We start from the raw sequence: 15,443 nt of genomic DNA, 5'->3' as shown, positions 1-15,443 counted from the left end.
CAAACACCTTTGTGTTTTCCCTCCATATTTTGATGAGAAATTTTTTATTCTTGTTCCACTTGTCCCTCCATTGGACTACATTTCCTCTGACAGAGAGAGACATTCCTTATTTACCCTGATGTAAAAGGCAAAACTGATTCATAAATTTTGAAGAACAGATATAAGCAGGAACCTGAGCTTTAATTGTGGTCTTAAATCTGAGTAGGACTGGGCAGGTAACTGTATAAAAATCCAGCTTCTGAGGGAAAGCACATTTTTCAGACCAAATCTCAGGCCAGACACTTCTCAGGTGTTGGATGAACTTTCAGATCTCGGTCAGGGGCAGAGAGGGAGGCAGAATGGAGAGCAGGCATGTAAATGAGCTGCTCCCCTGGGGCTAGGGAGCTGCAGGCTCAAAGCCTTGCTCTGTACCAGTTGGAGCAGGTATTTAAACCTTGGCTGCTTATCAGATCCTTCCACCTTAATGGCCAAATTCTGGTCATCAAGGTCAGGCTGTGTTGAAGGACAGGACCCGGCCCCAGCCGTGGGAGGCTGGAAAGTGGGTGGGCATGCAGCAAAATCCCTTCAGAGCCAGCAGCTCCCCTGCTGCTTTGTTGTCGCCAGGGGAAGGGGATGGCTGGGAGCACGGGCGAAGATACACCCTTGCAGGTGCCGTCATCAACCTGCACAGGCTGACCAACACTGCTGTGGCCAGCCTGGCTTTCCCTCTGGCTTAAATCAAACAGGTCCATGGCTAACTTGCTGTGTCCTGCAGGGCAGCTGCCCTGTGTCTGCTCTTTCAGTTTGTAGAAACAAAAGAGTGAACATAATGCTAGTTTACAGTTCATAACACAATCGGTGAAAATTATGAAAATCCCATGGCACTTCCCTGGCCAGTTTCAAGCCCATGGGTGCTATTATCCATCAAATCAGCCTGTGAACAGCTGATGCACATAACTCAGGAGTGAGTGGTATTATGACAGTTGCAGTTCAAGGATGCAATGACTGCTTCTGGTGGTCAAGGATGGGACACTGAGGTGCCAAAATGCCATGGAGGACATGTGCCCTCTACCTAGAATCACATAGTACTGAGGCAGATAGTGTTGCCACCTTTGAAAAATGATTCCTCAAATAGCCACTTCCAGCACTTGGCTGCCATGATTGTGCAAGCCCATGATAAAATTTGTCATGGTAGAAGGAAACCAGCTGAGTAAGAAACTTTTTATTAAGGGCTTATAACTAATAGGACTTTTCATGTGGCAGTAATGTGGTAAGACTGGGTTTGGCAAAAGCATTTGTATTTCCTGTTGTGTGGTATCCTTGGGAGGGGAGAAAGGAAAAGGGAGAGATCTAGGTGGGAAGGCTCACCGCAAAATACACAGAGGAAAACAGTCTATGCAAGGCACAGATTGATGCAGCCTGCTCTTAAAAATATTTGGCAAAAGGCATATAATGAGTTTTTCAGACTTCTAGTGTTTCCTTTTTATTATCTAGAGGACAAGCAGAGTTTCAAGAAAAAAATTACCTTCCTTAAGAGCATTCTAATTACATATAAATAGGCAAATTTCAATTAAAAAGTAAAATTGTAGAAAGAACTGATGGAAAAAGTCCTGTCACTTATAAAAATCCATCCTTCGCTAGTACAGAGCTTCTGTGTACATTATACTCTCACTTTCATTCAGCCAAGCTTTAAAGCTGACTTTAAATGTTCTTCTAAAATCTAAGGTTTTCTTCTGCTGCCATCCCGGCCTTTTAGAGTTGCAACCGCTTGATATTCTGCTTGGCCCATGGGAAGAGATGAGCATATTAAGGATCCAAATACAAAACACATTTCTCTTTGCATTCAGTGTAACCTGACTAGACAGTACAGTTGGCAGACACCAGATGGTTGATTGGAGTCTCTAGTCAGTCTCTGCAATTGCCGAAGCCTTAAGGACAAAACAGCACCAGGGAGATAGATTTGATATGATCATTAATCACTTCTGGGACCACAGCAGATAACTTCAGATAGGAGTCACGCAGGTCACCTTCTTGAAGCTCCTTCTGGTTCCAAGTGCAAAGAGAGACAGGAGAAGATTGATATTGGAGAGCAAACAATGATGGATGGCGTTAGTGGGGTAGTAAGGTGTATTTGGGATTTACTGAACATCTTCAGACAGTGTTTTGAAGAATCGACTAGCAGAAGTGTATGGGCTTTTCAGAGTCAAAAAAGGCAAATCTTACTGAGGTGGAAAAGAGGGAAAATAAATGGTTTTTCTTCATTTAAATGATATTGCAAGTACTTCTAACAAAGTATCAGATGGCTATTCTGGAATATAGAATGAGCAATATGAAAATGTCCTCATTAAAACTAGATGGTTATTATTAAAAATTTTTGAGCAGCTATTCAGATTATAAAAGTAATTTCTTACAGCTACACTCAGGTCACTTTTTCCATTTTTCATAAGTTCTTGAGTAACCGATTTTTTTCTACACTCTAAAGTTTTCATGGAGCGGAGCAAATGCTAGGCTTGCATGTTCTAGAGCCTTGTGAATTTTCACTAGAAAGCATGCTATTTGTGTGAGAAACAATTTGTACAAGCAGAAGGAAAAGGTTTCCAAAAACCTCAGTTAGAACTTAAAGCAGATCTCAGTGGGTATCATATGACCCAGACGAGACTGCACCTTTTGTATCCAGAAGTATACTTGCACACAATTTTTTTTAGTCATTTGGACAAAAGAAAAATGACATTTATATTACAAACAATTCCAAGAAATTTATCGTAACAGATTTTGCTTATGTATACTGCCTCAGACTTGGTTTTTAAATCTCAAAGAATTTTTTTTTAAAAGAAGCTACTTGTTAGACACAAAACTGCTCTGTTATATTCAAGCGCCTACTTTCATTACAGAAGCACCCTCCTCAAAGTAAAAGTACAGCTGCTGTTCTACAAGTTTATCAATACTACAACTACCTGAAATAATACATGCTTTGGGTGTACACTATCTAGTGAAAAGCTACTTTATGTAAGACAATAAAGTAGAGCTTTAGGTACAAAGCAAAAAGATTGGCCTTGACTGAAGAGCAAGAGATTTGTTCTGCTTTGGTGGATAAATGAACTATGAAATCAAGGAGACCATAAAATTATCACTGTATAGAAATGAATGGTGGAAAGAAAGTAGAATCTCGTGCTCTCGTGTTTTATTTTTCTCTAATTTCTGCACTTCCTGTTGTCGTGGTTTAGCCCCAGTCAGCAACCCAGCACCACACAGCCACTCGCTCACTCCCCCCCTGGTGGGACGAGGGAGAGAATTGGAAGAGTAAAAGTGAGGCAACTCATGGGTTGAGATAAAGACAGTTTAACAGGTAAAGCAAAAGCTGCGCATGGAAGCAAAGCAAAACAAGGAATTCATTCATTATACCATGGGCAGGCAGGGGTTCAGCCATCCCCAGAAAAGCAGGGCTCCATCATGCATAACAGTTACTTGGAAATACAAACGCCATCACTCCAAACGTCTGCCCTTCCTTCCTCTTCCCCCAGCTTTATATACTGAGCATGATGTCATATGGTATGACATATCCCGTTGGTCAGTGTGGGTCAGCTGTCCTGGCTGTGCCCCCTCCCAGCTTCTTGTGCACCCGGCAGAGCATGGGGAGCTGAAAAAAGTGCTTGAGCTGTGTAAGCCCTACTTAGCAAAAACTAAAACATCTCTACATTATTACCACTGTTTACAGCAAAAATCCAAAACATAGCCCCATACTAGCTACTATGAAGAAATTTAACTCTATCCCAGCTGAAACCAGGACACCTGTGCATGACAGTTTGAAGGGGTTTACTATATTGGGGTGGATGAATTACTGGGGGCTTTCTATGGTATTTTGTACTTATTTTAAATGTACTGTATCTGGAATTTCCTCCTTTGCTGCCTTCTGTTGTGTACATATTCAAGCAAAAATACAGCTTTTACTCTCAGAACATTACCAGTTCCATTACCAATTTTCCTTTATTCTTTGCTGAAGCAAGAAGCAAGAGAGCAGCTCCAGAGCTGGAGTATACCAGTCCTCCTAAGAGTCAGTAAGATTTGACTATACCTTGTATTCTAGCAGGTTAGCTGGGAAGCATGGTGGCACAGCTGGCTGGCTATATACAGCAGCTGTTAGGCCTCTCATCTAGTTCAGCACTGGCCCAGGTCAGAAACTACATACAGTGAAGCTATTTGACTTGCTAAAAGATGATGGATGGAGCCACATGACTGTGTGGACTGTCCCAATTCCAACGTAACTTGGTGATGTGAGCCAAGAATAGTGTCCTGTAAGAATTAATATCTCCCCCAAATTTCAGCCAGTGTATAAGCTTAATACTTTCTTCTCTACATTTCTAGAGGAGGAGAAGAAATCAACAAAGATATCCGTGGTCCATTGGAAGAGCAGCAGGAAAGCTAGTTGTACCAGCAGTTAGAACATTGGCACCCCTAAAGCATGAGCTGTATTGTAAATACAAGGATAACACACAACCTTGTCATTGCTACTTGGGAATACTATATTTAAAAAGTTTCATTACCCTTTATGAAAGTTCTGCATTATAAAGGTAAAGAAAATATTTTTGAGCTCTACAGAAATTCTTTACATGCTTTTGAAGAATGTCTGCCTTCCCAATCTCCGCCCACCATGCTCAACCTTCCAAATGCTGCAAAATGGTGTCTGGCCCCTGCAGCTGGCAGGTGGAGTCCTCAAAATGGATTAGCTGAGAGAACCACCTCAAACTCCTTCTTATTAGCACCCATAAATAATGATCCTCAAGCCCAGCTGACTGTGAGTCAGGCAGAGTCATTTCTACCTTCAGATGTTGCCAGCCTTGTATTTTTATGAGAGATGGGTGTTGGAAAGGGGTCCTGAGCGAAGTCTGGGGTGATGTTTTGTGGAACAGCATAAGCACTACCTGGCACTGAGATGTTAAACATAGTGCCACTTATTTGGAGTTCACGGGGTTCTGACTGATTCTGTTTAAAAGATGATAAACACCCAGCAGCCCCTGAGGAAAGCTCCTCTCAAACCTTCCAACCCTTGTGATGCTTGTTGGTCCTATAGAACGGGTACCGCAAGTGAAGGGGAATTTCCTGACAACGAGAAAAGCTTCCTCAACCATGTGCAATTTATTGGTCTGGTCTAGTCATGTCAATTATACCCGTGACTCACTCTGCAAAAATTGCGACTTGGCTTTTGTTATTTTCACTTATACCGTGCTGAGTGTTTGGGCCCATCCATAAGTTTCAATCATCTCATGCTTTACTTGTGCTAGTGATAGTTTAGTGATTGCAGAGTAGAAAGGAGGAGGATTTCTTTAATTACTTTTCTGTACCTCAGTATCTTGGATTCTATCTGTGTAGAGTTGAACATGTTTCCTGTAAAGTGTGCAAATATGTGTCTTTTCACAGTTACTCTTTGACATTTTCAAAGATAGTTCCCTCTTCCCATATCTAACTTGACAGTCAATCAAGCACAGAGTAACAAGGAGAAAAAGACAGAGGATCAGGGAATGAAGACAGAAAAGGAATCCAGGAAAAAATAAGAAATGCAGAGGAAAAAAATGGAGAAGGATGAAACAGAAAAACCTTTTGAAATAAATTAATAAACTATTGTTTACCAAAAAGAAAGAAAAATAGGTGCTTTGCACCAGCTCCCTTTCTCATTCCCATCATCATCTCTCTCCAGCTCTTTTCTTTTATTGCTATGTCTCCCTGACATGCAGATTTTCTAGCTTTCTGGCCCATAGGCTTCTTTTGCCTTATTCTAACACATACTAATTTGTAAAGGGAGTTCAAGATGTACATGTGCATGTTCACCACACAAAATATGGCTAAAACGAGCCACAGTGTGACAATTGACATGAAGCACAAGAAACCTTCAGGAATTGTCTGCTGATCTTTCCCTCAGCTCCCCCATGGAGGCTTTGCCATGGTTACTTGCTGCTTGCAGGTGTCACCAGGCTTCCTTGCTCTGCAGTCTCTCTGAAGTCAAGGAGATCTGAATCCAAGAGCAGAAGTTGGCCTTTACGATTCACTTCCATGTAGCATATGTTACGATATTGTATACCAAGAAATGTAACCGAGAAGAACCATGGTATTTACAGTATGCTAAAATTTAACTATTGCTGTAGCCTTCTGAAGCCTGTGGGCCACAGCCCAAAGACTTTACCCATGTTTTAGTTCATCTCCTGTGAGTAGGACACCTATTGCTGAGGGTGATTGAGGATGACTGATGATGCAATATGAATAAGGATTCAGGATATGGCTTCATGCCCATCAGCAACTAAGATAGTCCAGTGGTGACTAATTCCCTGAATGAGTGGGGCAGGAGAGATAACATTGACTAGAGTGAGGGAATCTGATCTATTTTTTAAATTATTTTTTTGGTAACAGTATCAGAGAATAGAACGTTATTTTAAGAGATATTTAAGAAGTAACAATGAGTTTTCTTTATGACACACAGAGGGATGAAGTTGAAGGTGATACAGTGGGTATGGGAGGCTGCTGCAAAATCATGTGTGCCTGTGACACTTCAAAAAAGATACTACCTGTAAAATCAGTAACACAGAGAACAACTTACAACACACTTGCTGAATTTTAAAGGACTGTAAAAACTTTTGGGTCAAGTATATTCACCGTTCATCAGCCTGATTATTCCTTCTTTTATGAGGTCGATGGTCCCAAAAGAGTGAGGAAATCATCATACAGAAGAGGTGTGAGAGTCTGCTCACAATCTGGTTGTGTGTAGGTCTCCATATATCCAGGTGAGTGATACTACCCACATGCTCGTGTCCATACATCGTTCTGCCTGTAATGCAATTTTGCAGCAGCAGAATTAGAACAGATTGTTGGCATTATGGCAGCAAGGATATTGTTGAGAGTAACTTGGCAACACTTGTAGGTGTTGTGACGCTGGCTCTTTGCTCAAGGGCAAGGACAGGGGAGGGGATGCTGGATACAAATCAGTGAGAGAAATAATGTCAGAAAAGTTCAGAAGATGAAAGCAGTGACAGTAAATAAGTCTGAAATTATTTTAGGTTTACATACTTTAAGTCCTCAGTGACTGAAAACACAGCCAAGAATTGCTTCAGCAATATTCCTTCATAAATCTGCATAATAATCTCTCAGAGGGGCTTTGGTGAAATTACAAGTATTCATTTACTAAATTGGGTTCAGTGTCTGTATCATACGCTGTATGAATATTCAGTGCCATGAATTCATCCAAACTATATTGAAGTTAGCATGGTCTGCAAGCTATCTCAAATGATAACCCAGACAGTAGGTGTGGGCAGAAAGGACTTTCTTTTAAAAAATAAAAAACAACACCCAGTAGAATCCAGTAAAGAAATATTTAGCAGCCATGTCTCTAAGAATAGCAGTAATACATGCATGTAAGTTTTTCTTGTGGAATTTTTGGTATTTATAGCTCTGAATTCAGCAACAAATATTTTCTTGCTAGAAAGGGACCACAAACATAATGCAAAGGATTTATGAGTGATTTATCAAGTAATACAATGATAACTGCCAGCCAGATGCAAGAAAACAGTTTGACTGGGAGACTAATAAAAGAAACACTGAACATAAAACACAGTGACCTTCATACAAAGCAATGACTAGTCTTAGGTGACTGAGAAAACTTTTCAGAGAGTCAAAGATTGTACTGTGGGCTGCAACAAACTGTAATCCTGCATAATTCTCCAGTGTTTTGTACATTGTGGATCAAATATATATTTAAAAAAAAAAAAAGGCTACCTAAAGAAAATCTAGGGTAGTGAGTGTTTGCAGCGTACAAAGCATCTCTGGGTATGAAATGGATTGAATGCAAGTTAACCATACTCTGAGCATTTGTCCATCAACGTCGTATTCACTCTCAGTCTGGTCTTGTTTGGGTAACACAAGCCAGCAGTCCTTTCCCTCCAAGACTGTTGGTTTGGATATAAGAAGTTGCAGCAATTCCACAAAAAAAAAAAAACTCACAACCTGGAGATTTCTGAAGCTGTCTGTGGTGAATTGAGACTCAAGAAGTCATTCATGTTACATAGGAGAAGGTGGTGCACTTCAAAGGCAAATGTTCAGTGGGTGGTTTCTGAGGACCAAATGGCAGCAAGTGAAATGCAGATCAGAATGATAAATATGAGAAACTGCTCCAGTTGATATTTTCTCAATGTCTTTTGTCAAATGGCATGGGAGTTTCAGCCTATTTCCACAGCAGGCATCATTACCAGAGGTAGTGTTTTTGTCAGCGATCATTGCAGGCCAGTAGATTGTCCGTCTTTGTTCAATTTTTTTCCTGCTTTCTAGGTCTTGTTTATTTTCCCATCTCACATGAAATTCTTTTAGTCATTATTTGTATTTTACCCAATGTTTAAAGACAGATTAATTCAACATTCAGTTCACAAATCTCCAGCACTTCTAAAGATTGTTCTTGTGTTCTTTGTAAATTCTGTGATTTGTACTCAAACTGGCACTCTCTTGGCATTACTACTGGTTATTCTTAGCTCTTGTTCATGGCATGATCTGTTTCTTCACCAAAGGTCCAATACTGAGACCAAATGGAGAGGTGTTTAGCGGGAGCTTGCGCTTCATTATTGCAGAGCATTTAATCTTTATAATACTTGCTCTATGGGTGAATGAAGGGCTTCCATATGCCATGACTGCCAGTCCTGGCACCTTTTCTAGAAATAAATTCATTTGTAAAAGTCAAGGTATATACATAATGTATTCACTCATATATTTCCTTATCTTTTTTATGCTAGCAGAATGGAAAAACACTACAACAAAGGCTGCAAAATTCAGGTTGAAAAAAATGAGGAAGGTGGTCCAAACTAAAAAGAAAAAATGCACATAATGGTGCCAAGGCCCTGTATGGTCATAAGAGAATTTGTGAATGATGCAAGGAAATTAATTTCTGAGGGGTCTGGGGAGAGGTCCAGGAATGAGTGGCAAGAGGAGCTGGGAAGCGGGATCAGCCCAGGATTGTGATTCAGCATGCTTCAATGGGATAACAGGGCACAGAGCTTGGTGCATTTGCTCTTCTGCTATTCCTAGGTGAAATAGCAAACACTGAGCTCAATGTCTGCTACGTAAAAACTGGGGTTCATCACCTGGAGACCTTCTTAAACTGCTGCCAGATTAAACAAAAAAACCCAAATCCCAACCAAACAAATAAGAGTAGCTTTACATGCAATCCATATGGCAAGGAGCTGATACACAGCCTGATTTTTCCATTACTGAAGAAGAGTGACTGTCTCCTAGAGAGAATGAAATTGAGCCACTACCACCAAAGCTTCAGACATTAAGTAGTTACAAGCGGGAAACCTTCATTAGTAAAGAAAACTCACATGGATGATTTTTCTCAAAATCATCCCTTCAGTTTTGATCTCTGAGTGATGTTGGTAGCATTGTGCTCATCTGTCATCACGCAAGGTCAGGAGAATCCTCTGAATTCAAGTTGTTTGTAAAGCAGCTAAACAGCTGCCTGCAGCTGGAAGTTTCAGGATCCAGGATCTGTTTCAAAGAGCGACAAATCCGTGAGTCCAGAGCCTCCTTGCCAAATCCTTGCTGAATCATCTTCTGCTACCTTCAGCCTCTGCCCCATCTCTCTCTTCTCCCTCTCCCTCTTTTTTTTAATCTTTTGGTAAAGATAGACAGCGACTTTAAAAAGCAATAAAGGAAACTGATGATCAATGTACTTTTTCTCCAAACAGTTTCTGGTTTTACCTACAAGTTTTACCTACAGGTTCTTCCACCTGAACATCCTCCACCTAAGGCTGGATGACTTTCACAGTGGTTATATTTGCCAGGTTAGCAATCAGAAAATCTTGATCAACAGACTTCCTTTGCATTGGTTGCTCTCCATTCATACATAAATCCACGGTCTTTTGTCAAAGCAGCTTATGCTGCATTATCATAAGGTATAAAACACATTCCTGTATTCAACAGGAATAAAGCATAATAATCATTTAGAGCCTACATAGTGACATTACTCTGTTGCTTAGCGAGGGCATTGATTATGCTCAAGATAAGTTTGAGGAACAGCTTTCTTTAGTCTCAAATTTGCGACAGTTCCCCTTTGAGTTGGCAGTACATTAATGGAAATGGAAACTTGCCTCATTCTAAATGTCAGAATAATAGAGCACCAAAAACAATTCAGTCATGTCTTTCAAACCACGCACATATGGTTCAGCACCAAATGTCACTATTCTTCCCCATTTCCTTTCCATTTGTCACTGTCTCTGTTGATTATCATTGTTTGGGTTAAAACTTTCATGAAGGCTCAATGCAAAGCTCACCTTGACAGTAACTAGACAAATTTGTAGCATATTCTATCCTTACTATATGCCTAATATAGTCTTCCCAAATGCAATGGTTTGGAGATGCTGAGTAGTATTACTGCTTATACACTCTGGAAAAGTTCAGTCTGACTTTTCTTTATTTTTGCAAATTTGTTTCCATCACCTTGCTGACTTCTTCAGGACAAGTCACAACAGCAATACTAAGTGGAATGGAAGGAATTACATTGTTAGTTTTCTCTTTATCTGTAAAATAGCTAGCAAGTACTCAGTTGTAAGATCAGCCTTTTGAAAATATTTTTCTTTTTCATGAATGCTAAGACTTTGAACACCATAACAACATTTTCCTTGAGTGTATGCTTTCCTATGTCTCCTCTTTCCTAAAATAGTGCCTTTTTATGGCTTAAAATGGTAGCTCAGGTTGTCATTATTTTACCTTCTGTGATTCTGTTTATATGCTGGTTATCATCCAGACTTTCAGATAGACACATTTCCTGCCCTGAAAGATTTCAGTCCTGTGGCAGATGTAAAGCAACAGCTAACAGAAGCAAAATGTGTGGGAAAGGAGGAAGATGGACAAAGCAGTGTCACAAACATGGCATGCAAAAACTATCTTAAGGCGTTGGTAAGTTTTCAAAAATCAAGTATTCCAGAGCTGAAAAACTCCCCAATATGCAGCCTGTGACCACATGATTGCATGATATTTTCTTCCCAGAGGATGTTGGCCTCATTCAATGAGCAGAATGGGTGACATTCACTTAATGATTTTTCTGTGTCAAAGTGCTGTAACTTGTAAAAATAAATGCCTTAATGACATTGTTTTTAGTTGGGGAAGAATTGTATTTTTGTGTCTTCTGGTCTCTTTCTAAGAAACAAATCAACTAAATAAATTCAACCTGAAACATGTATCTGGCTTCAGAAATTTTTAAATGATTGACGTTTCATCAATCGATAAGGAAGAGAAAATGGAATTGTACAGTAGTAAATGTCATTCTTCCCCCAAAATGTTAACCACTCTGCCTTCTCCCTATGCTTTACAATGGGATGGGAGATAGCGTTGGAGATTATTTCACTAATCCTTGCTTTTTCTTAGTTATTTGTGCTTGTCTGTTGCTGGAGAAGCATTTAGAAAAGACTGCTAATATGAATAGGTATGATTAAGTGTGGTAAACTTGCTTAACACAGGCTGCAAGTCTAAGCTCAAAATTGGTCTTTTCCGAATATCAGTCACTTTTTTCTAAACTTCTATTGGGAGACTTAATTTTTGTTTTCATTTTCAGTCAGCTCTTCTCAGTCCAAAGCATGACCTGAAGGCATGGCAATGAAGAGTATACCAGCAATTTGAGAAGAAAACTCCTGAATTCTTTAATTTTCCACCCTTACTCACAAAAGTAAGAGAGGAGCAGATGATTTTATGCATGCCAGTACCACATGACAAAACTTTCAATGGACGAGGAGAATGACAGAGTATCGTCTGCTGACTTTCCAACCATGGCATGACGTTACAGTGTGAGTGAGGTGAGCGTGAAAGCCCTGTTCCTGCTGGAGGGAGCAGGCGTACGCAGGGACTGGGGGAAGTGGTTGGGGGTGGGCATGAAGGGCACTGGATCAGTCAGCTGCCTGGCTGCAAAGGGACGTGGCTGCAAAGGGAGGTGGTCAGCAGCTTTCCTTCTCTGGAGGAAAGGCAGAGGAAGCAGATCCTAATTAATATTGACACCAGCGCTGTGTTATGTCCACCAAGCAGTACAGGGGGCCATTTGAGTGAAGTAATTTATAATTAACCAATCTGAACCCCCTTTCAATTTCTATCCTTAAACATGGAGAACTTAGCATAGCTGAGAAGTCAGACCATTGTTCTCAAAATGAAATGAAATATGGAAAACAAGATTTTAGAAATATTTTAATCATATATTCATGTTGACATAGCCACCTGAACAGAGATTTTATGAATGATCTTACAATGTTAATCTCTTACTCCAAATGTGGATTTGTTCTATTTAAAAAATGCATGAGAAACTGGTTTCCCAAACCAATTTTAAATAACTATTTGCTTTAGTAAGATGAAGTATTTTATTTTGTTTATTTGTGTCAAAACCAAATAAAAGAGTAAATAAAATTGAGAGCACAGAACTTCTCTTAGTTTTCAGTAGATAAGCATTCTTTTGCAATCTGAGACTCTCTTTGTACAACAAGGTCTTATATATAATTTTCAGATATCCAAAGAACCTATGTATTCCTTTAGCAATACAAAAGTCTGTAGTAGAAATAAAAATAAATTTGAAATACATGTTAGGTTCATTAAAATTCACTTGGAGGTCTATTATGTTCTGGTAAGAAGGATTGTCAGGAGCTACAGCACATACATCACAAATCTTTTAAACAAAACCTCTTCTACCTCTCCAGAAAATAAATATCAGTTGTACTTTAAAAATTATTTAACAAAGATGTTTTATGGCCACTGTATATCAGCACTTATTGCTGTGTAAATTAAAATAACTAATCAATTAATACAGAAGTAATTTTATTACCAAATGGATAGAGGAGGTAGGAAAAGCCCTGATTAAAAGCATTGTCTGCTCTGCTTTACACTAATGATCCTCTAAGAACCAATGTTATTTGTGAATTAGCTTAATCACAAGGGAATTAAAGAGAACAAAATTATTTGTATGCAAATAGAACTCTAAATGCATGGAAACCAGGCAGAAAAATCACCCAGAGTCATTTCTATATCTGATCAACTGGCTTGTCTAATCCATTTTACTGTGGATAGTTGGCCTGACATGACTTCAGGTTATTTTAATAGGGATTAAAGTGGCATGAAGTGTATAAATCTATGAATTTGCAAGTACAAACATGTTTAGGAATTCATTTATCTTTAAGGGCAGCAGGAGGGGAGAAAGTTCAAAGTAAAATCTGGATACATTTGTAAACACAGATAATTCCATGGAAAATTTGGAAAACAACTAAAACCCATGCAATTTAGGCAGCAAATCCTAATGACTTTACTCAGTTTCTCTGCACAAAATCAATTACTAAAGTCAAACAAGAAAGACCCCAAGATCTGATGCTTGGAGAATTGATGTAGAAGTTCTTAGGTAAACCTACAAGTCCCATTGATCACTGCCCAAATAAAGCAGACCTCTGGCATTCAGTTTTCTGAGCTGGCATGATCAGCACATAAAGTCTTTGGAGCTAGAGCTGCCAAGAGAAAAGGATCAGAGACAGCCAAATTATGATATCACACCAATAAAACCTCATCATAGTGACATACATAAAACACTCTGTAAATTGCTTTTTGTAACTTTTAATTTATTAAGAGCTTTTGAACTATGTTTTCATTCTGTGACATGTTTTCATTTACCTCTCATATCCTTCATTAATTTGTTTCCTGTTTGAGAAATAATACCACATTTTTGGCAGTTTAAAACTCCTGAAAAAATATATCATACCCTACATGAAGTAGCTTGCCAGAGAATCAGGATTGTGCGGTATTTTGAATTGCTAGGCTGAATTACAGTGAATTATTTGACTACTCAGTTTGCCTAGTATCAAGGTTGAGTCATGATAGCTGCCTGTCATGCTGCTGTTTGCTCATTCCTAAGTCCAAATTCAGAACAGCTGCTCTAGCTGATATTTGGGACCTTAGAGATTTTGGAGATGCTGGATTCATGCTCTGGAGGGTGATGTGTGGACCTGTTTGCTGGGAAGCTTGCGATGTTAAATAAAACAGATCAGACACAGTTTTCCCCACTACTTCTGGGAATGGTGGGGTTGTACCATCAGCAGACCTGCCTCAGGGTTCGACCATCGGCGTCCTGCTTCCTTCCCAGTCACTGTCTTTCTCTGCCATACGTTCATAAAGGTGACTCAACCATTCTGGGAATGGGACCAAAGGCATAAATGGACAGAGTAAAGGATTAAAATAACTCAATACCACATCATGTAGTGCTGACCCTTCAGGTATCCATCCATAAATCCATTCAAGAAGCATTTATGCTTCTCCTACAGTGTACTCGGCATATTTTTCCAGCTATGCCTGCATGAACAACTGTTCAGCCATGTGCTGCAAAGTTTCTGAAGGAAGCCTGAAACTCTCTCCCAAAAGCTCCTCTTCACCCTCACCCCTCAAAACATCCTTGCCTAAATTGTAACTGGCTTTATGGTCCATTAGCTAAAAGGTAGCTGTTTCAAAGCATTAGGTCTGTAACTTTGAAGAGCAAAGCAGTTAGATCTTGTTACAGGTAGAGTTTGCAACTATTGAAAATATATAGCACATATGGAACCCTACAGATATTATACCCTTTCACTTTGCTAATACCAATCTCTTTGTGTTACCTGTGATCTAAGTCAGAAAATTTCTTTGACTATTTTCAAGAAACTGGAACAACAAAGAAAAGTGGTTAAAAGTAAGGAAATCAGGTACAAAGCTAGCTGAAGTTTCCTTTTTTTTTCAGTCTGCTGTGTAGAACATTGGTCAAGAAGGGAGCTGCAATACCTTTGAAGATGACCTTTCAAGGCCAGGCCATTCAGGTGATATTAATATTTCTTGCCAGCTCCTGAGTTAAACCCCACGGGAGGGGAAGGGAGTGTTTGAATTGAGGGACACTGAATGCAAAGCAGTTTTTGGAATGGGTTGATGGGAAGGTCTTAATCACACTTGGGAAAGATTTCCTACAGTTCAGGTGTCAGACAGGAAGGAAAGATCTTATGAAAGCAACAGGGGCCAAAGGTTTTGTGATGAAAAATGGGGCAGAGAAGAGAAAGCTTATTTTTGTTTCCTTCCAAGATATGACTGGATTTTGACATGAAAAAATATCAGCTTCCTGCTGTGTAGAAAGCTCATACTGTGAGATCAAACAGTGAGTGTCTAGCTGCTACTCACGTAGCTTTTAAAAGCTGGGTATTTAGAATTAAGAAAGTAAAACCCTGGAGCAAACAAGAAATGAATGAACTCCCAACACTCAGTGCTACTCTACCTAAGAAAGCAAGCCGGAAGCCGATTTCCCAATGTTCAAGGGTGACTCTGGAGAACTCTGGGGGCTGTGCTTTTGCCATGGTGGGATCTATCCTAGGATGTGCTGAATGGCAGCTGAAATCCAGCTATGGCAGGAGTCACTAGAGGGTACTGTAATACACAGTATTATTTCTTGTGCATGAGTGACACTC

Source organism: Phalacrocorax aristotelis, chromosome 4 (genome assembly GCF_949628215.1).
Source record: "Phalacrocorax aristotelis chromosome 4, bGulAri2.1, whole genome shotgun sequence".
NCBI classification, from domain to species: domain Eukaryota; kingdom Metazoa; phylum Chordata; class Aves; order Suliformes; family Phalacrocoracidae; genus Phalacrocorax; species Phalacrocorax aristotelis.
The sequence above is the reverse complement of the archived record's forward strand: the minus strand, read 5'-3'. Positions refer to the sequence as shown.